The 25,255-nt window shown below is 37.3% G+C and overlaps 2 long non-coding RNA genes across 3 annotated transcripts in view; both read right to left on the bottom strand.

Moving 5' to 3' along the window:
- The window catches only part of LOC128072962 (uncharacterized), a 64,178-nt gene extending 49,233 nt beyond the window's left edge, over nucleotides 1-14,945 (bottom strand). For both annotated transcript variants that reach the window (XR_008202547.1, XR_008202548.1), the window contains exon 1: nucleotides 14,807-14,945. This is a non-coding gene — a long non-coding RNA (uncharacterized LOC128072962). The remainder of the gene's footprint in view (nucleotides 1-14,806) is intronic.
- A 2,045-nt stretch (nucleotides 14,946-16,990) lies between these two features.
- Nucleotides 16,991-25,255, bottom strand: part of LOC128072929 (uncharacterized) — a 261,184-nt gene continuing 252,919 nt past the window's right edge. Inside the window, exon 8 of the long non-coding RNA XR_008202525.1 lies at nucleotides 16,991-17,258. This is a non-coding gene — a long non-coding RNA (uncharacterized LOC128072929). The remainder of the gene's footprint in view (nucleotides 17,259-25,255) is intronic.

Raw genomic sequence — 25,255 nt, 5'->3', positions numbered from 1 at the left:
TATATAGATATTGACTTTACCTTTCAGTCAACATCACAGTTCATTGACCCTTGAGGTAAATACAAATCTCAGCCTTGACTCAGTCTATATTTATTACTCAGTTCAACACATCTTGATGATCATCTCAAGATAATTCAGAAGACACTTGAAATTCAGGAAAGTTTATTATGTTATTTTATAATTTCTATGTACTATCTTTTCTCTATTAAGATTATAGAAATTTTAAGTTGTGTTTTGATAAATAATGTTAACCCAGATTTAGCTACTCTTATTTATCATAAATAAACATACATGCACATACTGAGTTCCTCAGACCATCTAGTAAGCATGGACAATGCAGAGCTCGGCAGCAGTAAGTTCTGCTTGGTAACAAATTCAACAACATTCCAAGGACAAAGTAAACAACTGCCATGTTAAAAAGAAATATGCTTAAAAAATAACTAAGATTCCTTATATTCATAAATAATACTCTTGAGTAGCCCATGCCACAGGGTATTGACATGTCATTTACTCAATCGAACCTAAGAAGGAACTCTGAAAGCAGAGCACAAGATTCACCCAGACAGGGGACTTCGTCCTTGGAGGAAATATTCAAACAAGTCGAGGAAAACAACGTCACTGAAAAAGTATCCTATTTCCCAGAAAAGAAGAAAATCAGGAGTTTAGTGCACAAATGATTTTTAATGCGGTTCCCCAACACACTGCACACTTACAGTCATTACAGTCTGAGGGTGTTGAGGCTTCTACTTGCACAGAGAAATGTTTTCCACAGTACAAATGCTTAGACAATCCTCCACGAAAACAGATAATGAATATCTGCTACCCGTGCAAGTGCCATGCATTCAACAGCTTGACTTCAAAAGAAATTTCTTCTAGAATGCCTCTTACCACAACATGTAAGCTGGATGAATAGGAAAACCAACATTCCAAATTTCCTGTTAGTTCAGCCCCACAGATAAACTTCAATCTCCCTACTTGTAAAGACGATTGAGAGTCACTTTACAAAAAAGCAAAGATCCCATCTGTGACTTGTAAGATTGTCTCCAAAGTAAATCAGAAGCTGAGATGCACTCAGAGAATGAAGTACTGTAGAAAAGTAGAGTGGCAGGAGCTGCTGAAAACAATGACTTTGCATTCTGTAAGAGAAGTCATTTCAGATTGTTGCTTGGTGCCCTGAATATCACCACCAACCTTGAACCAACATCTTTTCCTGTTAATGACATTGAATATTTGCTTTAATAAGTGATTTCTATTTTTATTATTTTGGAAATATAGGTTTAACAGCTGTGCTGGGATTACTATTGTAATTCATATTTGCCAATATTGATAGAGATGTTCGATACCCTGGATGAGAGCAGATATTAATTACCATTGATAATTGATGACAACGTCCTTTTACAGTTTGTTCCTCGAGACACTGACTTTCCTCAGGCTTCAAATTGCAATCAACATCATTTTCAGCAGCGAGAATGGCAGACACACATGACTGGTAATAATCTGAAATGTTCACTTTGAAACTCAGCTGGAAATCAAAGTGCTAATTTCAATGAGGGCATCACTGATCACGTGCCTCACAATAGTCTGTTGTCTGTTTTACAAGAGAGGGAAGTTATCCAATGTTTTAGATGGAGGAAAGCTGATTAGCCAGATACTAGATCAATCAGCTATTACTTCTGTATTACCCAATAAGATTAAGCTAGATATCCTAATTTAGACAAATTCTTTTGAGATTTTGCACTAGCAGTAAGACACATAAAAGACTAATTTCAGGGAGCAGAGCATAATAAAGGCAGTGCAGATTTCTTATCTCTTTATACCACACTGAAGTATTTCCAGCCACCAAGCAGGAATTGAGAGGAACTAACTGTCCCTAAACCACTAATAAGGCTTGGCTGATCTGTTTCATCACTGTCTCACAGTAAAAAACAAGAATAACCAAAAGGTGGCCAAAATTTGAAAGAAGATAGGAGCATCCCAGCTGTATCTCAATTCCAGCTAATCCCAATTCACTTTTCACATTGTTTACTCCTGAATTATTCACTTCTGCCAGAGCAATGTCAAATGGCTGTAGGAAATTTCTAGTAGGACACTATATTTTCAACAAGAAAGGTCCTTAGAAGCTATCGGATGTCAGTGATACCGACAAGGAAGAAAGACTTTCAATCCTTTCAATCCAGAGCTTCAACATACTGTGTAAGTTGCCCTACAAAGAGAATAAACGTATTTTCTAAAATGAAAGATCAGAAAACAAGTTATTACTATGAAGTAAGGTTAAAAAAATTGCTTTGCTGTCAAAATTTGCAAAGTCATTCTTCTGTTATTTGTTCCTTGTTAATGATCTACGAGGCTAATTTTATGGAGCTGTCAGTAATTATATATCAGCCTGCAGTGCCTACCACACAAAAATAGTAACTTAGCTATAGTAAAAACACTGTCATTTTATTTTTCTGCTTTAAAATGATTTTACAAATTTAGAGTTAAGTCAACAGATTCATTCTTGCAGAGAGGATACAGTAAATAATACTATAATCAGCAATTACCATATCAGAATCATCTATCTAGAAAACTACTACGGAGATATGAAGTCCAAACAAATCCAAACTGGAACCTTTTAGAGGATCTCCCAGCAAAGAGTATAAATATCATATATTGTTTATAGTGCAAGAATTAAGTTAATGGAAAAGAAATATTTCTAAAGATTGGTGATTCTGAGCAATTACAGAAGACCCCTAAGGAAATATTTTAAAATTTACTGAGTATGAGACACAGGAATTAATTTTTTTCTGCATATAGTTAGGACAGGCAAGAGCATTTGGGAGACTTTTAAATTTTTTTTTTTATTTTTTAAATATTATTTCTCCACTCCACTAATTGGAAGATAGGACAAGGCTACTGGAAGTTGGAGCTACTGGGTGTTTTCTCAGAATAATCCATATATTCAGACTGGTATTTACAGATAAAGCAATGGGATTCAAAAACACTAGTTCCTCCTATGTTTTTACTTCCCCCCACTTTCAGGGCAATAAATCAGAAGTAAAAAGGCACTCAGTTGATACATTTCAATAGACAAGCAGCACCATATGGAGCTGCACATGTTCCAGCAACATCACAAGCCATGATGTAATGCATAAGAGCTGAAAGCATCATTATGTGCAAGGTGTAGGCATGTGAGAGTTTAAGCACACCAAGTGGAGTGGTCACTTCTATCATTTTTTGGGCATAAGTTGATAAATAAGTATGATATCAAAAATATTATCTAGAACTTCAAATAAGTACATAAAATTTAGGGGTTACAATATTTATTCATTTTTTTCTCCTCCAGATTAAAGTATGCAATTCAGTGTATGGAAAACCAGACAAGAACAAAAGACATTTTCATCACACGAGGAGAATAGCTCATCAAAAGATTTCACTGAAAGAGAGATAGGAGACTGGCACTGAGAAATTTGAAGGGATGTGGAAACCCAACTATGTTTTATTCGTGTCATGTTGGCACATTCCTGATGTATCTTAGCATACTACAAAGATCTAACAAATAAAAAATGTAGCACATTGCTCTACCTAATATATAGATGTAAGTATTAAATAAATTGATAATAAAGACAAAATTTTGCTATCTGAAAGTTAAAGAATTTGGAAAGATTTGATGTATTACTGGAGTTTCAGCAAAAAGCCCTCCAAACACAAACCCATACACTTAGCAAACTCCAAAATTTGGAGTATGCATCCAAATAACACTGTGTTGCACTGAATGCACATACAACTTCTGATGGTATATGAGTCAGAAGGGTGAAAGAGGCAGAAAGACATATTCAGTTGGAGATGTATCATCAAAGCTCTTGCCAAATGACTTCCAGGAAACGACAGTGGTTATTCAAATAATAGTAGTTGGATCAGCATATTTCTTGCTTCTTTTAATAACATACACGAGAAGTTTCCAGTGACAAAAGTTTGTTTGTTTTCTCCCAAACACAAGCTGACAGTGCAATTCTGCTGTCCCTATATAAATGATTCAGAAAAGACATATAGAAATTGAAGAACATCAAACAGAAGCAGAAAGAAAAGGGAATAACAATCCTGAAAAATTGATACATTTGTTAAAGTACTTCTTGTGAAAATAATAAATGAAAGGCTACCTCATACAAAGTAATCTTTGAGGTAGTTTATAATTGCTGGAGAAAAGTATGGATACAACTATTCTAGGACAGTATTCTCTCTTCTCTGACATAGCTTTAATGGGAGATAGTGCAGTTGGACATAAGACTTTGATTCACTTAATACAGCTACTGAAAATGCACTTTGCAGTGACCCTCATTTGATGAGCAGTTTGTTATGCAGTCAGCAGCAAAGTATGGATCTGGCATGCCAGATCTCAAAAATCTTTATCTTCATCTTCAAAGCATAAGAAAGTCAGAAATTATTTTTAAAATAATAAAGTCACCAAAGCCTGGAAACTGTAGTTCCCTCTGTCTCTGCAGTGCAAAGCAGGGCATCTAAGAGGTTGACTGCAGGGTATATATAAACATTTGATATTCTGTAGTAGCTTAATTAACTTGGATTGTCAATTATTGTATTTGGAGAATAAAGTTGCATGATCATTACCTTCTTGTAGTTCTCTCAAGCACCTGCACAATTTGTTACATGCTGTAGAGGCTTACATGACAGTGCCTATGCACTTTCTCATGGTATATAATATACAGTTCACTGCTTATAAACTACTGACAAAGACATCAAATGCCTTAACTTCTTTAAAGCTGGGAAATAACTAGGTTTGGCCAATGAAAACTTCTCAAAAGAAGTAGGCAGTTATCAAAATGAATCTTAGTGAACTGGAATGACTCTGAAACAACCCAAACTCTCCTTGGTCAACTTGTGGTTTGCAAAACTATCCTTAACGGAACATGTTTTCTGTGTTAAAACAGTGCAAACAGCACCTACTGCAAAAGGCTTCCATCCTTAAAATCTAAATAATGACATATTCAGCTAATCTTAGTGGTAAAAAGTAGTGAAAGATTAAAATTAAAGAAATCATCATTGCATTTCTGATACTATCCCAAAACTTCAACCACTCAAATTGCTGTTCTCTGAGACAGCCAGCAACAGTTGAAAAAAATATATATATTTTTTGCCATAGAGCTTCACCTACAGTTTCCAGAAGGACTAGCAGAGTCCACTGCGCTACTGTGGACCAGAAGAAATATCATTGTCACTATTTGACCATCAGAGGAGTTCTAAGTAGAAATAGGTCTACACAGTTAAGTTTAGCTGTCTGATTGGCATTATTGCCAATTATATACTGGGTTGAAAAAGAAAATCAATTTCTCTACATGCCAGAGCATAAGAGTTATTTCATATTATTGCATCTAGAATACTACTTTTATCCATAAAGGGCTAAAGACACTTCTATGCTTTCTTAGTTTCTAATAGTTTAGTTTTCACTACCTCAAGAGTGTTTCGTTTAAAACCACAAGATAGAAAAGCTTGGTACCATTCCTCTCCTGCCCTTTTTGAGTGACTCTCTGTATCAAAGGGGACAGTAGAAACTGAAAAACAAAAAAATTTCCTGGAAGATGGTGCACAGACTAACTTCATGCAGGCAATTTATTTTCATGCCTCATTTTACTGTTTGAGTGCAGGCCTGCACCTTCCAGAGGGAGCACACCCATCCACAGCCGCTGGTAACGCAACAGGGGAGACATCAGGGATGTGAAAAAATAGGGACTATATCCATATCTGCCATCATTCTCTCATCTCTCTTTTTTGCCTCAGATAGCCAAGAGATTCCTATATCTCATTGCATACCACCTCTTTTTTGCCAGCATGCTGTCATTTCCATCCATGATTGTTCAGACAAGAGCATCAAGTTAATATTCCCAGTTCCAAATGAAGGGGTGGTAAACTCCATTCACCACAGGGCTGCTCAGCCAGCTCAAAGCCACACACTTTGCTCTAGTATCACGGTGTGCTGAAACCAAGGGCCCTGCGTGTGGCTGCAAACAGGCTGTTACATTAACACCCAATCCCGCTCTCCCAGGAACCTGCATTAACTTTGCCAATTACTTCAATGGGAACCAGAATAATGCCTCTGTGAATAAATCAGGGGAAAAAAAAAAATCAATTCTGTTCTAAGCTGAATCCATAGGCCCTTTTGTACTTTATATGGCCCTTCTTTGGAGGAGCAGCAAGAAAGCTGCCGAGAGTTTGAAACCTCAGTGCACAAGACCCTCTGGGCTCACTAAGAAAAGCTCGCATATTCATTGCCGCTCACTTGTTAGGCTCAGGATAAAAAAAGCATACCAGAATGCTGCCAATAGTTATTGGATTTCCAAATATAAATAGATAGTTTTATTTGAACACAAGATCATTCAGGGGGAAAGTTTGCAAGCCCAAAATGAAGACACTAGATCTGCTAAACATGGAGTTAAATTTTTCTTCCCCATTTATTCATATTTCTCCTTTTGATTTACTTTAATCAAGCTCTCTTTAGGCTTGCAAATCTGAAGGGGCTTTCTCCCTCCTCTTTTTTTTTTGCTGTAGGAATAGAAATTGCTCTCCAGGCAGGCTTTTCCAAATGCTCACAGCTTTGCTCTTTGCTTAAATAAAAGGCCTTTGAAAGGCAGTAGTGTAGGATGGTTCACCATAGATTTGAGATTTCTCTAACATCTTTCCTACAGTGCTCCAATTTGCAGGGTTTTTCAGTCAAAACCTCAGCTGCTATTTTCATCCAGACATAGATGTCAAGATAAGGGGAGTGCACTTTGGAACTTGATACTTGAGTCATGCCCATCATCAAGGAAGTAAGGAGGGGGGGAGGGTCATCTCATCCTCACTTTGTTATTAACAGAGACTGTCACAGCATTAACTGAATTTCTCTTTATATATATTTTTAAAATCCTGGGTGAGATCTTGTTTCACTCTTTAAGTTAATGTCACACTCTGCTTCTAAATTTATTTTTAAGCTTAAGTTGTTCAAAGGGCACTTTCAGTGAAATGGAATGGAAGCTGAATAGGTGTTGCTCTGTAAAGTGATATATTCTCTAAGACTGTTTCCACTGGGTTTTATAAAACCTCAGCAAGCAAACTCTCAGGAGGCATAACTAGGTAATGCATCAACAAAGACACATAAAAACCAGAGGCAGCTGGGCTATTATTAAGAAATGAAGCAGAAGCCATTGAATGTATAGGGTGTGAGCTAGAGGAAAAAATCAATTTGGTTAAATAAAAAGAACACCAGCATCTGCATATAAAGTGGAAAGCAAGCACAACTACTAAAAAAGAAAAAGAAACACCCTTTTATACAAAGAGAAATACTATTTTTTCTCCTGGCTGCACCCAGAAACATGGAACAAAGTCTATGCCTGAAGGGTACTTCAAAGTAGAAATTTTCAGTCATAGTTCCACTTTTGCTGAAAGCAACAGGAGTTTTGGAGACCGGGCACCTGAGAGGTGGTGTAAATGCTAGAGCGGTGTTGACATCCACATGGGGGCACAGTTGTACTTGCATCAAGTCCCACGGAGCCCAGTAGCTCAATAGCTCTTCCTGAAACCACGCAAACAAGAGCAGGGTCTTCACCTAGTTGCCTTAGCACAGAATTTGGCATCCAACTTTGTTGCACTTTATCACTCCTAAGTTCATATTCCCACCATTAAAAAAAGCTTTGCTTTTTCTTTATTCTGGTCCTATTTCTATGGTACCATGGAATGGAAGTAGGAGATCAGAAATTGAGAGACTGGCTACTGCCAATTTATGGTTTTAATGTATCTAAAAAAATTAATGAGTGAGAAGTGAAACTTTAACTAGTCTCCAACAGAAGTATTTTTTGCAGAGACGTACAGCACAATGTGGAAGAGGCATCAACATTACATCATTGAATATAACATTCTTAATATTCATGTGAAGGTAAGATTCCTTTGACTTGAACTACGTAAATATGTTTGAAACTCACAATCATTTTGTGCTAAGAACACTAATTTCTTATCTGGGTACTTCAGTACTAAAGAAAAAGTCACAAAACAAAAACAACAATAATAATAAAAAAACAACAAGCTAATTAGAAAGAATTTCAACCATGAAGATTCAGTATCTAACTATAAATACTTTTTCAGTCTTGAGGTATTCCACATTCAAGTCAGCTGAAGATTACAAAAATTCACAAGAAAACAACAGGAGATAAAGAAAAGAAGCTAAGTATTGCACAGAAGATATGAGAGAACAAGAAAATAATTAGTATTTTTATTGGATTTCTTCTTCTGGGCTGACTTTGTACTAATATTATTAAAAGCAGGGCTTGGCCCTCAGCCTCCTTGTCATGGTAACACCATGCCCATTCAAATCCTTCAATAGAAATACTTTCTGGAATTCAGCAGCCAAACATTCTCCATCTCTCTTCAGCCCACAGCACGGGCACCATCAGGAGAAGCACCTGCTCTTTGCTTCTCACTTTCTCAGTCAGAGATAAGGACAGAGGCTCTCTTGCACTTATTAAAGGCTCCTGATGCCAGACGCAGCCCATACAATACACTCATCTGGCACTTGATCCAGGATCACAACAAAGCAACCATCCCCTTCTGACTAATTTCTACCTGTCATATGGAAAAGGATCAGCTCAGCCTCTTATTGCAGGCTAACATCTTAGACTGAACACTAGGTAGACTTATTTCAAAGAGCATCCCACTAGTTTCATGCATTTTATCTTTCACTGCCTGTAATTTTTTTCTTCTTGTGTTTAATGACTTTATCTTCAGATTCAGATAGTCGGATTAATTAAAAAAAAAACACACCAAGAAGCTCAACACAAAACCATATATATAAAACCAAGTATATAGCTTTATGGTAAATCCCAGGATAGGAGAAATATCTGGTTTTCAGGCTACATTGTTACTCCACAAAAAACTTATCTTTTTCCATGAAACCATAAAACCTATATTAAGCTGCCTAGAATCAACCCTCCTCCTTTCTCAGAGCTCCGCTCTTTATTTGATAGTTTTACTGTTTTTTTTTTTCTGCACATTATTTTCTCTTTCCTGACTTCTTTTAACCATAGCTGTAGTCTTTTAGAACTGCTGCTTTTAACGCGCTGCAATAGATAGAAGGGTAATTAGGGGTTCCATTAAGCCTGTACATGCTTCAGGTATATGAGATATATACTCATGTCTCACCGTAGCACAGATCATAGGCAGCAACTGATCGAATTATTGTCTCAGTGTTAAATTGTAGAATAACGATACATGCAACTGTACATTAACATGATGTAAAAGTCCCAGGCTTAGTTGATTTTCTTACTTAGCAACTTAGCACAGGGATATGCTTTCAAAAGGGCACATGAAGTGAAAATCTGTGAGCCAGTAAGTACTCAGTGGAGGAAAAAAAGAAGGAAAAATAATAGGATGGAAAATATACAGGTTTTTGGAAAAAAAAAACAAAAAAACAAACAACCTGAACATACTTGAACATATGTCCAGGGAACATCTAGATGCCTACTGCAGGAAGGAAGAGAAGACCATCCAATTTCTATTTGTCTACAATAATCTTAATTTTATGCAGAGTAATTTAAAACATTTATCTCCAGTCAAGACAAAAGCTATACATAGGAATGTTGCCGAAACAGGAACACATTATAAACTTTCTATAAGATTTTATTTTCAGAGCACCATAGGAGCCCCATCCAGTTTCCTCTGAAATCATTAGGATACTTGCCATAGATTTTTAGATGGGACATTAGGAAAGAACTTTCCTTGAGAGAGAAAAAAAAAGAAAAGTATGTTTTCCCACCAATTTATGACTCCTACAATTATGCAAGTGAAAACAAAATTCTGTTGCCAGCACTTGTCCTAGCTCAGAAATTGTGGAGCAACAGCAAGAAACTACCAAACACTGAGTAAACTGGTTTACACATCATATGGGCAGCATGTTACACACACAAACCAGAAGATTTAGAAATAAAAGGATTGTTTTGTTTACCAGTGTCTTAAATATTAGTAGAGGCTCTGCTCACCCCAAAGCCCCCTCAAAAAGCCATAGAGGCTCCACTTTTCACCGATACCAACAGCCACCCAGCCAGCACCACAGTCTGCATTTGCTTTGAGGACACGCAATGGAAAGGGCATCACAAAACCAGCAGTTACGTTCTTCAGCTGAGCACCTGTCATCACCTGATTGCACTTCAGTTTGCAAGAGGAGCACCTCAGCTGTTCTTTGGCTCAGCTAAGGCAACAAGGACTGGGGCAAGCTCAGCAAGAGCATGGTTAGCCTTCAGCCCCCACCCCACCTCTGAAACAGCCCCTGCCCATCAAGGTCCCATCACTGCAAGTACTGCTCTGCCCATTCCTGTCAGCCCTTGCCTTCAGCTAAGGAGCTCAGCTTGGGAAAGGCACTGGCTGAGTCTGTGTGGAGTAACATGGGCTAAGTGGAGTATCAGTATCATTGCCGTCAGGCCGTTCCTTTAAATGTCAGTGTGAGAACCAGATAACCATTAGGCAGAACAAAACTGATTCCACATATATGTATTGTCATGTTTGCTTTTGAGTTCCTCTATGCGTTTTTTAGATTAATAATGATGTTGGGACAGTATATGTTTTCTCTATTAATTCCAGAAGCATGCTAGCAGTAGTTATTTTAAAAAGCCAAACAAACAACAACAACAACAACAAAAAAAACAACAAAGAAAACATAAGTAAGCAAATCACTGGAATTGACAATGTACAAAATGCTGCAATGAGAAAAAATATATAGAATTGCTCCCATTCTCAATTTTAAGTGTTATTTTTAGCAAGGGAAATTTAAACTCAGCAAGAGTGAAGCATTTCAGAAAGATGCCTAACCTTAACAGTGACACAATCTTAAGCTTTCTGAATTTTAGTGAGTTTTATCACATACTGGTATAATTGTAGAATCACCAAGGTCAGAAAAGACCTCCAAGATCATCCAGTCCAACCATCCACCTACCACCAATATTTCCCCACTAAACCATGTTCCTTAGTACCACATTTCAATGTTTCTTGAACACCCCCAAGAACAGCTACTCAACCACCTTCCTGAACAGCCCTTTTATGACCTGACCATCATGATGTTGAACTTGCTACAAAAAGGAAACAAAACCAGAAAATTTATCTGAAAACTCATATAATCTCCCTTCTTTGTTTTTTTCTCTTCTGCCACAATTGTATCTCCTCATTCAGAATAAACAACACTATGTACAGCTGTAGCATAATGGTGCATAACTTTAAAAATTATATTTATTTCCCATAAACAGACTGTAAGTTAAAATTAATGCCATTTTAATTATCTAAGAGATGACTCTGTCTACAAAGAAATCATTTAAATAAAAACAAAAGACATATTTTTTAATATTCACTTTTCCTTGTCTGATGGAATACAATTACACACAGAGGACCATAACTTACAACTAATCATGGTAAACTTTCATACCACATTGTACAGCCTATCTCAAGACACCTACAAAGAAACGTGAGATTGCCTACATATGCCACAACCTAATGTCATTTTTCTTGATTGAAGTGTAAGAGAAAAAAATCTAACATTTAAACTGAAAAATCTTTGAAGTCCACCCTTTTGAAAGCACTCAAGCAGACTTTATACTCTGCTCAGCATTTGTTTTTTTTCCCCCCTCCCTCCTTTTTTTCTCTTTTTTTTTCTTTCCTTTATGTCTACACAAAAAAGGTAATGGGGAGATATATCATTCACAGTAAGTTGCAGTTCAGCAATTACTGCATATTTAATGCTAGGCTGCAGCAGTGGCCACACAATCATTCAGCTCTCAACTACAGTGAAAATAATTGCTTCCATATTTGTGGGGATTTCCTTGATATTAAGTGTTCCACAGCCATACTCCATGTTCCATGTCCTCCTGCTGGTCCACAAACATTACAGAAACTCACCTGCTAAGTACTGATAGGAACAGCAGCAAACAAAGCACATATTTACCAGTACCCCTGATTCTTCTGCCACCCCATGATCCACCTCTTCCTCCCCACACATTAGCAATACTCCTACTGAGACCAGCCAGCCAAATGGAAGCAATGCTGCATGCCACACTTGTTACCAACAAAAGGGCACCAGAGATATATTTGGTACTTTACCTTTGCCAAGGCCTGACCCAGCCACAGAATGGCAGGCTGCCACGGTCAAGTCTCATTACAGAACAGTGAGTGATCCACTTGCAGTCACACCAGGGCACAAAGCACACATCACTGGAGGAAGATTCCTAGGGACAGCTTCTCCCAAAGCTCAGGTGGACAGCTGTAGTTGGTTAGCTAACCCACCCTAATCAGCAACACTTGGCCAAACAGAAGGAATAATCACTAGCTAGAGCAGGTGAAGCTGAGAAAAAATCATTGTGAGACATCTATAATACCAGCATAAGTCCTGTTCGTGGTACTAAACAGGTGAGAAAATCTGACCAGTTAAACAAAAAAGGACTGAATTCACATATATCCTGTTAACGTAGGCCTTTTCAAACTAACCACAAGGTAAGAAATATGCTTTCTAATGTCTGATCTTGGAGAACAGCTGCAGAAAGAAGAGAATTGTTGATACTGGTTCTTGTACTGGTGTAACTTGGAAAGCTGTTTTTTGGTGCAGACTCATTCCTAGAGAAGACCTCCTTAGTAGAAACATATTTATTTTTATCAATGGCCTGTCCCTGTTACGTTCATAAGCTACCAGTTAATAACAACAAGGATGGCATTTTGAGGTTAATACAGCTATATGACTTTGAATGAGTAAGAAACGTCCTGTACTCTCGTTATTGATGTTCCAGCTCTTCTGGGAAGAACCTGTCCTAAATATGCAGAGTAATCTTTTTGTAAATCTTGTTTTGAGTTCACAACTAAGATATGGATATTATCCTCATTATTCTGGGGGAAGGTCAGACACTACCCTGACTGACAGTGACTTTTATTAGGCAACTGAATATTCAACAGAATGGTTTAAACATCACCACAGTAAATGAGGGATTATACTCAGATGAAGTAAGTAAAGCCACTGCTCTTTCACAACTAGGTTAGTGCTTGCTAAGCGATGTCTCCACCTGGTATTTTAAGTGCTTGTTATATATTACATAACATCCGAGAAAGCATGAGAAAGCTCTCTGGTGGCTGGAAGGCATGAGTTCAGTCAGGTTTACAAAGATACAAGCAGTCAACCCTCTCCAAAATGACAGTTACTAGGGACACGTCTAGCTCTTGTTAGATACTTATTCTACTTGCTAGATAAAGACCAGTCTGTTAAATTAAAGAAACCAATAGCTAGAAATATGTTTTTTCTTGTACCTTGTATAATTTTCATGCGTATTTCAAGGCCAGCTTATGCAAGATGTGATTATTTCAAGGATATTTTTTTAGAATACCAAGGAAAGTTCTCTGTTATTGTTTTGGTAAGAATGTTTTCTTCTTACTCTGTTTCTAAAAATTTCTCCATTGAACCAGGAGGAAAATAAAGTATAAGCTGACATAAAACTGTCCTGTACAGAAGACCTAATAAGAAAATATTATAATCTGTGAATATGATACATTTTTTCAAAAGTGTAAAGAGCTTCAACGATTTTTATATTCAAAAATATGTATACAAAAGTACAAATACATAACCCAAAGATGAAATAAGAACTAGGAAGAGTGTAGTGTAACAGTTCATCCACTCAGACAAATATGTGGAAAATAGGAAATGTTAAGTCTGAAATATTACAGCCACACATATCAGTTTCTGTACCTGCACAGCCTTGTGAGAGAAAACTGGGGAAAAAAAAACCACAACAAAACACAGCTGTCCTGAAGAACTGAAATGAAGGATTCTTGGGCCACTGCTCTTCATATCTTTGCAGTATCGCTAACAATGCCACATGATTGTTTGGGTCTAGATAATGGCTGCCTCTCTGAGAAGAGCTCCTTAGGTTACTGAAAGCCACAGAAGGAATTATTTACAGCTGCTATATCATGGCAAAGAGGTACAGAGAAGGGCAGGAAGAAATACGATGGAGTGCTTCTTTATGGAAACCTGCCTGCTCACACCATTCTGGCAGCCATCACAGCACATCTTACGTTCACGTAGGTAGCCACACATGCTCCACTGCTCCAACTTCATAACAAGTGATGCTTTTATACATACACAGCCCTGACCCCACTCCACACAAGTGATGGTCTATCATTCTCAATGTGGGATCCCACAGGCAATCCTGTGAAGATAGGTAGACAGAAGCTTTGCTGCAGCCTTCTGCCTAATTTCCTAACTCAAAGAATCCAATTAACTCCTCGCCTTCCTTCTCCCTGACTCCTGAAAAAATGGTCAGGTATTTGTCATTGCTCTCTTCCTCCTTCAGATCTTGTCCATTCAGCTGTACATCCCATAGAAAATAGCTCAGTAATAAGTACCAGTAATCCATTACTTCATTTTCAGACACAAAGCCAGTATGGAGGTGTTCTCAGCACAAGGCATTTAAACCTAAGCTAGTCTACCATTCTTGTTCTACATCTGTGCACTGTATCATCTGAAGTTAGTGAGAAGGATCCCATCTGATCTGCCTCATCTCCAGTATACCTAAGAATCCATTGCCTTGACTTTTCAGATGTTCCCCAGAAGTCTAAGAAAATTGCAGTTCCCACACAATAACATTTGTATTGATAAATGGATGAAGTATTGGGATGTGGGAAAGGCAGGACCAATTGGCAGTTACATGTGCATTTCTGCAAGTATTTTTTTTAGCAGAGGAAATGAGAACAGGAAGCAAAGTTTCAGAAATTTTTAGAAAGATCAGAGTGAGTACAGTAATGTAATTAACTGGAATGGTCCTACCTGACATTTTGCATGAGTGGAAGGGCAACAATCCCCATTTTGGAATGGATGACAAGGCATCTATGCTTGCTTCAGCTTGGCTTTAATAAATTGCTTTCCTTGCCTTTCCATTTTATACCCCTTGCAGACACACACAAAGTTCACTGTGAAATAAATGCAGTTTTGAAGTGATCACTGACATACTTCATACTGATATGTCTTTTCACAAAGGTATTCCACAAAATATTTTTTTCTTCCTTGAGTTCATTACCTAAGAATAATACTAAGTTTTGTTTAAGGGCAAAAAGAAATACCTTTGTACTGTTGTAATGATCTGATCTACGTGTGATTAAATGCTCCAGGAAATACTTTGCACATTACCTCACTGATACTTTGAAATGCATTTCATAACATGCTATATCTACAGATCCAAAAAAGGTGTTTCTTTCTCCTCTATAAACCTTTTTGTTCAATCCTCTCAAGCTCCTACTGTCTGCTCAAGCTTCTGTTGTCATGTTTTCTCATTGTTCCTCACTCTCTGAGCTGTAATCCAGGCCATCCACATCCAGCTTGCTGCTCTTCTACAAACTTCTGCCCAACACTGATGTTAAAATACCAAATACCATCCAGTTTTTATAACTATGAGAAACAAACATACTAGAAACAAATGTACTAGAGATACAGGGGAAGGCTTCCTCTTCATTGCTTCCTTGCAAACTAAATTCTCAGATTCTTCATCTAAAGATAAGAATCTACACTCAGCCTGAGTGTAATGGCCAGCATCAGGGTCATATATATAGATGCATTTATTCACACTCAGTCATGTGACATATGTTTCTGTAAAAGAGTTTCCTGGGCTTTCGTCTCCAGCATTAGGATAGTTTAGAGAAATTCAAGGTTCCCAACAAGGTTTCCAAGGTATTTCTACTACTTATGCACCTGAAACTACCTAGAAATAGGCTGATCTTGATTCAATTCAGAGAGACAGTAGATGCTAAAAAGAAGACTTACTGTCCTGGAGGGAGATAAACCAGTGTGCAACATTAGCATAGGGATGTCAGAATACTAGATAGTATGGATAAATACATCCATTTTGTTCTATATTAATTTCATACTAATTAGTTTATTTCATGCTTTTGTTTCAAAGTGTAGTAAGCTGCATCTTGTCAGATATATGTAATACAGATTGTATCTTGGCAATGTTTTGGTATGCTCATTAAAAAAAATTTACTCAGAACCAACTTTTTTCTACTATCCTTTGGATAATCCCTCCAAACTGCATTGAAGAAATGAAAACATAACAATCCTATGCAAAGGAAGAAAGACCAGACAGCATCCTAGTTTTCAGAAAACCAGACTAGTTATTTGTGAAATGGAGTAAGTTTTTCCTCCGGAACAGAAAGAATTTGCCAGATAAATAGCTGCATGTTTAAGTTGTTCAGAAAATCTAAATGAAAAGTTATTGTGCTTCTCAATAGCATTTTCTGCACTTTTCTCCCTCTCAACTTTTATTGCTCATGGTAGCCAGCAATTTTGATTGCACACAACCTCTTTTCAAAGGACCAGCATCCCAGCAGATTAAACCAAGAACATGAATTCTTTCATTGTGGTTAACTGTTAGAAATAAAGGGTCAGGTTATCAGCTGACATAAATCAGTCTGATTACACTGAAGCCCAAAGACAGTAAATAATAAGTTATAGTACCAAACCAAATTCACAGAAGCACAAGTTTATCCATGGGCTTACTTCAGTAAGGTATGGCTATGTAGACACATATCAGTATTGAGTCAATAAGAGAATACATCATTAGTTCATTTGTTGCTTTCCATTAACAGAGCATTAATTTACCTTCCCTTGACTCCAACTTGTATTTGCTAAATATACTTAAGTAAAGTACTGAAGAAATCATGCAGCAAAAATGATCCGGGTCCAGAAAGACCCAGTTCACTCATGTTATTTACAAAAGGAAGACCCTAAGATTGCCTCAAATAATGCTCTCATGATTTTGAGTTCCAGCCGATTTCTATACTCAGGGCGAAGTTCACAGGTCCCACTTTGGCAGTGGTGTGTTTCAAGCAATCTGCAGGCTCTGAAGTAACAATAAAATCAATTGGATTCTTATGTGATAGCATAACTATTTTATGCTTTTATGAGATTCTAAAATCTTGAAATCCAAGTTTTTACACTGTACTGGGGCCTGCACTATTTGGGATTTAAGGCCTAGGTGCTCAGTGTCTTGTGCTAAGACTATTGAGTAGAGATAGAATGACCCCAAAAGCTACTCTGTCCCCTGGCTACTCCTCAGCATTCAGAGAGGGTCATCTACCCTGTAATGAGATGCCTTCACAGATCGAGGGTCCTTAAACCAGCTGTTGTGGTGCTTCACTTTCTTTCCTTATAAAAAAAATCTTATGTAATGTTTTGACTTTGTGGATCCTTACTGGAAATGAAATCCATTATGTGTTGCTCATACCTGTCATGAAGAGAGGGAACAGATCAATCATTTCTTCTGTGCATTAGATATGAGCATAGTTGAAGATTAATCTCATGTTTCCCTATCAGTCTCCCCCTCTTAAGCTAAATATTTTTACCCTGCAAACCAAATTATCCATACTTTTTTTTTTTTTTTTTTTTTTTTTTTAAATGTATTCCAGACTCTCTTTAAATGATCTGGAAGAGAATGCCTACCACAGAATACCATATTCCAGTTGTGGTCTTTCCAGTTCTGTAAGATGCATAAGTCTTATGAAATCTTATGAACCAAACATCTGCTGATACCTCCTAGTACATTTTTTTCCTACTTTGCAGTGTCACAATGCTATTTACTTACGTTTTCTACTACCCCGGCAGTGAGATTACCAAACTTAAATTATGAAAGGACATCTTGCAGAGGAGATACTTGCATTACTTCTTATTTCTGTCTTTCAGAACCATGCTGACTAGCAGACATAGGACATGTAGGTGGTTGCCTTCTACTCCTGTTGTGGACATTCTTTGTGCGTTCAAGCAAGTAATTTAAAGCTTTTCCTTTGCACTTCTGTCAATATGATGAGGATGACAACAGAAAATACACTAAATGCTAAGACATAATTCCTATTTTGTCATTCATTTACTTTCCCTGGGTAAAAACCAGAAAAGTAAGAGATTATTTTGTTTTAAAAGAAAAACCACCGTGAAGAATTCAATATAAAGAAAATAATGTAAATGAAAACCTAAAGAGTTGCACGGTCAGTTGTTCCGCTGTTAGAGCAAACCAAAGATGTACAGGATGCCTTTAATTTCTGATTTATTCCACCAGCTGTCCCATGCAATCTCTAATTGCTCAAAAGAAATAAGCACATAAGGAGAAGTTCATTATTGCAAAAAAACCAGAACAAAACAAAACAAAAACAACACAAAACCATATGCCATCAAGTTTTGCTGTATCATACTCCCAGTAAAATTTTGATTTCTTGTTAATGGTTTATGTAGTTTGGTGCCATTTTTCTTAAGCTTATTTTTGCCATAAACCTGAGACAAGTGCAGATTTTGATCTAGATCACAGAAAATAGGCTGTTATCTCAGGAAACAATGAGCAGTGCATGCAACTACAATACTTCCACAGAACAAAGCAGAACAGTTTAAGAATTATAACTTTTATTCATTAAATTTTTCCCAAGAAACCACATGAATAATAATAAAAAAGACCCCACCCCTTAGTCAGCTACATATATTTTATGACTCACTGTGACAGAACATGTAGAAAGGTAAAAGAAACAAGAAGATTATTGATGAGCCATGAAAACATTCATCTTTTAATATAACTCAGTCAAAATATTACATAGAATCACAGAATTTTACGTGTTGGAAGGGATCTCTTACAATGATTTTGTTCACCCCAAACAGATTTCTTACACTTTCTCACCGGAAAGTGTCCAGGCAGGTTTCGAATATCTCCAGAGGAGACTCCATAACCTCTCTGCACAACCTGTTCCAGAGCTTTGTCACCCTGAAAGTAAAGAATTTTTCTCGTGTTCAGACATAACTTCATGTGTTCCACTTTGTGCTTATTGTCCCTTGTTTTGCCACTGAGCACCATTGAACAGCCCCATCCATTTGACTACCACCCATGATATATTTACAAGTATTGATTAAATCCCCACTCAGTTTCCTGTTCTCCAGGCTGAACACTCCCAGATCTCTCATTCTTTCCTCATAAGGGAGATATTCCAGCTCCTTAATCATCTTCGTAGCCCTCTGCTAGAGAGGTTCTTTGTTTTACTTTTGGAGTTGGACTTGAAGATCCTCATGCATCCTGACCAACTCAATTTGTCTTGACCTGGGGAGCCCAGAACCAGACACAATACTTCAGATATGGCCTCACTAGGGCAGAGTATAGGGGGAGGAGGATCTCCCTTGACCTGCTCACGATATTCTTTTTAATGCACTCAGGATTCCAATGGTCTTCTTGGCCACAAGGGTACACTGCTTAGGTCATGGTCAGCCTCTCATACACCAGGACACCCAGGTCCTTCTCTTCAGAGCTCGTCTCCAGCAGGTGAGCCCCTAACCTGTATGAATACATGCAGCTATTCCTTCCCATGAGTTGGACTCTGCACTTGCTCTTGTTGAACCTCATCAGGTTCCTCTCTACCCAACTCTCCAGCCTGTCTTGGCCTCATTGAAAGACAACACTACCTTCTGGTGTGTCAGCAACTCTTCCCAGCTTTGTATTATCAGCAAACATGCTGAGGGTGTGCTCTATCCCTTTGTCCATGTCATTGATGGAGACGTTGAACAAGACCAGACCCCGTACCAAGCTCTGGGAAGCATAGCTTGTTACAGACCTCGAACTGGACTCCATGCTGCTGATCACAACTCACAGCTCTGCCAGTCAGCTAGTTCTCAGTCCACTTCACTGCCCACTCATCTGTCTCACACTTTCTACGCTTACCTAGCCTTCCTGAAATTAAGGAACTACATCCGCTTCTTTCTCTTCATCTATTCAGCTTGGTAAAAAGCTACCAGATTGGTCAGGCACTATTTCCACTTGGTGAATACATGTTGACTATTCTTGATAACTTTCTTTCCTTCCACTTGCTTGGAGATGGAATCCAGAATAAGCTGCTACATCACATTTCCAGGAATGGAGGTGAGGCTGACTGGCCTATCGTTTTCCAGCTCCTCCCTGCTTTTTTTGAAGACTGAAGTAACATTGCCTCTCCCCTAGTCCTCAGGATTCTATTCTCCATGACCTTTCAAAGACAACAGAGAGCAGCTTAGTAGCCACTTCTGCCAGCTCCCTCAGCACTTGTGGATGCATCCCATTGGAGCTCATGGGTTTATATGTATGAAGTTTGACTAGAAGATTTCTGACTGAGGGCAAATCTTCCTTTCTCCAGACTCTCTAAATTCCAGGGTCTGGAATTCTTAACAGTAAAAACTAAAGAAAAGATGACATTCAGTAACTCTACCACCCCAGCGTCTGCTGTTACCAGGGCATCATCTCATTCAGCAGCTGATCCACATTTTCTTTAATTTTCCTTTACTATTGACTTATTTTATTCATAACTGTTGCATCCTCTTGACTTGAATACCACATCCATTTGTATTCCTGTGAAAATGTGAAGTAGCTAGTGAAACAGGAAATTAAAGCTTGAAATTTGAAGAGGAAGCTTTACTCATGAACTTCAGAAAGGCACAACACATGCTGGGAGGTGGTCTTCCTCTAAGGAATTTGTCAAAGCTATTATAATTAAGCTATAACATTTGTAAAACCCATTTGCTAGAGTGTTGCTAAGTTGAAGTCAGTAATGAATGCATTCTTTAAGCACCTGACTAACAGATGATGCAGCCAGACCCACTTCCACACTCTAGTGTTTCTAATGTACTTCAAAGAGAAGAGTCTTCTGCTGACATATGGCCTGTATAAGGCATTGAGTATTTTAGACTGCAAACCAGTGGGATATGAAGCAGCTATATACCGGAGACATGGTATCCATCTGTAAATGTAAACAGCTAGCTTGTATGTGTATCCAGACTTATTTATTCTTTACTAGTTTTCCTTTTCTGTATACACCATCAATTTTGCATCTCTGCACTGCTCTTGGGTTTGCTGTAAGAATCAGCAAGTAAATGCCATTTCTATTTTTTCTTTCCCACTTTCCTCTTTTTATTCTGTTCAATTCTCCATTATTGCCCTCCAGTATAGCCACCTGATCATATCTTTTAAACATGCTTAATTTTGCACTTCCATTCACCAAGCACACACACTCATGACCAATTATTTTCATTAACTTATCCAATCTATTTTGTAAAGAGGCCCCTGTGACAGTCAGTTATACTCTTGTCCATTTCTTATCTAACTCAGGAAATGGGTATTTGTCTCCTGATTTGGTTTCTGCAAAGAATGCAGTTTATTCGGAGAAATAGTCTTTGGAATAAAGACTACTTGATTTTTCTACTTTACTACTCTTTTTTCTACTCTTGATTTTTCTTAGTACAATGTTGTAGAGACTGGGCTATATTGGCCAATCTTTAACATCTCTTGCCATCTGAATGGCTTTCAGCTAAAATGTTGATGTTGATTTTCACTTCAGCATCAATGCTAAAAGTTTAAAGCAAGCCTTTCCTGCTTCCCACTTCATCACAAGTGTTACTTTAAGGAGAATTCTACATTTGAATAAGGGTCACAATGATCCATACTCTCCTAATACAGCAGGATTCTCAAACATGGTATAGAACAAAACTTCAGATATTGTCTCATGAATGGAGTGCTCTTCCAAATGACCATGTACCTTAGGAGCTTCATGAAAGAATTCCATACAGATTTAAATGAGCTTTAATGCTTTTCAGAAGCTGGATAAAGGAAGTAAGCTTTCACTAAATGAGCAGACTGCTCTGTCTGTATATTCAGTAATTACTCAGGAGATCATTTGGGTCTCCAAATTATAGTGTTTCTAGATAATATTGGAATAAAACATATCCTCACCTTATAAGAGCACAGATTTCAGCTACACTTGCAGTGATGTACTGAGGATATTTGGTAGTAAAAAGCAGCTAAAATGTAAATTTGAGATGCATTAATCTTTGTAGCATCCTTCTAAATATTTGATACTTTCAGTTGAATTTGAAGTATAATATATCTAAATCAATAGCTGAGATTAAGATATGATGATCTGAAATGTTGAGATAATAAAATTATCTAGGACAGATTATTTCTGCCAGGTATTTGACACAATTATTTAGTATTTCTTGAGGCATGACTTCTGCATTTGAAATTGGTGGGTAGCCATACTCACAGATTTCCATACCAAAGACAAGCAGAGTTTAAGAAGTTAATATAGATCAACCACAGTAATGATCAAATAATTATAAAACTCAGCACCTCTTCCATTATTGAAGAAGTATTACAGTGTTCTTAGAGTTTTTTCCAAGTTTCTTGTTCAAATACTCATCTTCAGTTAAACCCTGTTCCCCTCATTTAAGGCCAGAAGAAAAACATTTAAGCCAAACATCTGTCCCAAGTTTAGCCAACTTTATCATAGTACTTCCTTTTATAAGCAAATTTTGACATTACAGATCAAAATTTGATATCAACATTGCCTTCGTTTTCCAAATTAAACCTGTTCTTTTGCTTCAAACTTAGTCCATACAATTATGTTAGAGAGAGAAATTATATTTTCCATTATATCTGTACACCATCACTGTAGCGATGGATAGATTAAGTAAACAGTAAGCACATATTCCATCTAGATTTATACTGATGTGCATTTGCTTGTAGCATTTTGCCAGAGATACTGCTGACACACAATATTACTAATTATAATACCACTAACTATACATAAGGATGATGCCTAGATTGCCAAAGGAAACTGAAATTCTTTATCACATTTACTCCTCCTTCAGGACTTGCATCCTTGCTTTGAAAGGAAACCTAAGAGGAGACCTGATCTTAGATGAGTTCACCTACATAAGAAGAGTCTCTTACACAACTTCCCTAGCTTTTGGTCATTATTTATTTCATACTTATGCTGTCCAGAAAGACTGGTTCTGTTCCTTTCCTGTTGGTACTCAAACATTCAACTTCTTTTTGAGATAGGCATTAAAAACGCTCATTTTCATATTCATTTTCTCTCCTTCTCGGCAGCTGGAAGAAGAATCATTAATAGCAACAATTATGATGTTATGTGACTTACTAAAGCAATATTTGTACTTTTTTTTTTTTTTGCTAGTTGTCCAGCACTGGAAGTTTTCCAGTCCAGCAAAGCCTTTGTCAGATCTTTAGATCAGCCACAGACTGAATTCATATTCACAGATGTGTTCAGGTGTTCTTCCTAACAGATTTTCTCAAGCCTCCTCCTTGACATTTTCCTTCACTCAGTCAGAGTTAATCAGTTCTTTAAAATGTTGCTCCTTTAAGGGGAGGATTTCCATCTCTTCTGACATCACAGGCTTTGACAATATAGAAGATCCATTACTGAAAAGCCTTTCCTAACTTTTGTCAATATCATTTTCATCTGCAAAACTAATTAGCTTAAAAAGGGTCAAAAAGTCCATACCTACACTAGATTCTATTTAAATTTGTCAAAGAATGTAACTTCTCTTAAGATAACATCAGTTTTCCCAGTTATTAAACTATATCCCTTATTTATTTGTACTCCCTTTGTTATGCCTTCTGTTTTACATTGTCTTAAGACTTCAGTTTGATACTTATAAGTGAAGTAAGTAATTCTTTTACTAATTCTGTAAAAAACCTCAAAGGCCGTATTTAAAGGGAAAAAAAATACATCTCCAACAAAACAAAACAAACCCAAGCTATTAAAATGGAATGAGCCACTACAAATTTCCTACAATGTCCTGAAATTCCACTAAATAAACAAAAAAAAAAAAAAAAAAAAAAAAAAAAAAAAGCAGAAAAAAGCTAAATATGGTGGGATTTTTTTTTTCTTTTCCTTTTTTCCTCCCTAATTGAAGACTCAAAGATTAGTACACAAGCACATTAGAGTAAAAGGCATTTCTAGGAACCTTAAATTAAGCATCTGCAGAGAAAAACTGCTTTCTAAAGTCCAGATTTGTGAACTGGTTTTAGTCAAGTTTCCCTTCCTAAAGAACTCCACACAAGGCTATTTTCAGCTCCCTCTAGGGAAGGGAATGCTCCTATTAGCATCCATTTGATGGACCATCAGCACCAAATATAAGTTTCCTGAACAGTGAGAGAGTTACTTGATAGATATCCTTTGCAACATAAATAAAATGGTGGCTTACATAAGCAGCAAAATAATAATAAGGACCACCTACCTGTAGCACTTTTGGAAAGCAACTGAATAAAGTATGGAACACAGCACAGAGCAAGGACAGGCTGCTCTATATTGGAAACGATGGTAGTGGTTGGTTGTGGGGTCAGAAGTGCCATGCCTCTTCCTTACCTTCCTTACCTTCCTTACCTTCCCCTCCTTCTTGTCCTCCTCCTCCAGCAGTGATTTATCCTAAAACACCCAGGTAGGCATGTTCCTATGGCTGTACTTATTTCAGTCAACTAACTATCCTGTAGAACTAAAATCAAGCTTTCTTGGTATGTGGTCATATATAACTGGTGGGCCCATAGCTTGGGGTCTGGGTCTCAGGTGGAGCTAGTTAGGCTAGTTAGGATCTATTAATGCTCTTGTTAAGGCCCTGGTACAGAACAAATAAAGAAAATAGAAGATAAAGCTAGATTTAGAAATACTAGTAATAAAAAAGAAAATGTAGCTAGTTTTGTATGAATTTCAAGATAAAGTCGTGAAAAGATCCTTGGATAAGATAATCTGCTTTGGGGAGCTATTATGTGAAGTTCTGAAAACTGCTTTTTAATCATATGAGCATGTCAACTTTGGTGAAAAAGCACCCAGAAAATAATATTTTCATTTAAAATAACATAGATGTTGTATCTTTACCTGTTTTGGCACACCGCTCTTTAAAATATTCAGCCGTACTCGTAGATACATATTCATGTGGCCTAGGAACTATGTTTACACAAAAACTTCCAGAGGACCAAAGCCTTTTACCACCACATTAAGAAGCTGTGCAAACAAGCATACTGAAATAGAAGAAAAATAGCTTCTACTTGCACAGACCTATCTACTGGCTCAGTGAATATTTGTTCATGTTAGATTTTAACAAGAAACAGAACACAGGTCACTGGATGTTTTTTCAACTAGGTTTCAGATAATATGACTTCATCTATTCTTTCCCACATTATGCTCCGATTATATAAGTTTTCAAAGGAGAAAATACTCCAGATAGAGTATTTAAAGTAGAGCTGGTAACCAACAACCAAATTAAGAAGAAAAGATGGTAAGAGTCTGATATCATTCTGGCAGCAATGTCATTTGATCAAAGCAAGTCAGAGATGGAGAACTAACATATGGGACTTGCCAACAACTTCAGCTTCACCTTCATCAATGGCAAATGAAGCAACTTCCAGCAAACACATTACCATATTGGCAGAAC

The sequence above is a fragment of the Tympanuchus pallidicinctus genome, unplaced genomic scaffold (assembly GCF_026119805.1).
Source record: "Tympanuchus pallidicinctus isolate F22 unplaced genomic scaffold, pur_lepc_1.0 scaffold10, whole genome shotgun sequence".
Taxonomy (NCBI): Eukaryota; Metazoa; Chordata; class Aves; order Galliformes; family Phasianidae; genus Tympanuchus; species Tympanuchus pallidicinctus.
The sequence above is the reverse complement of the archived record's forward strand: the minus strand, read 5'-3'. Positions and strand labels throughout refer to the sequence as shown.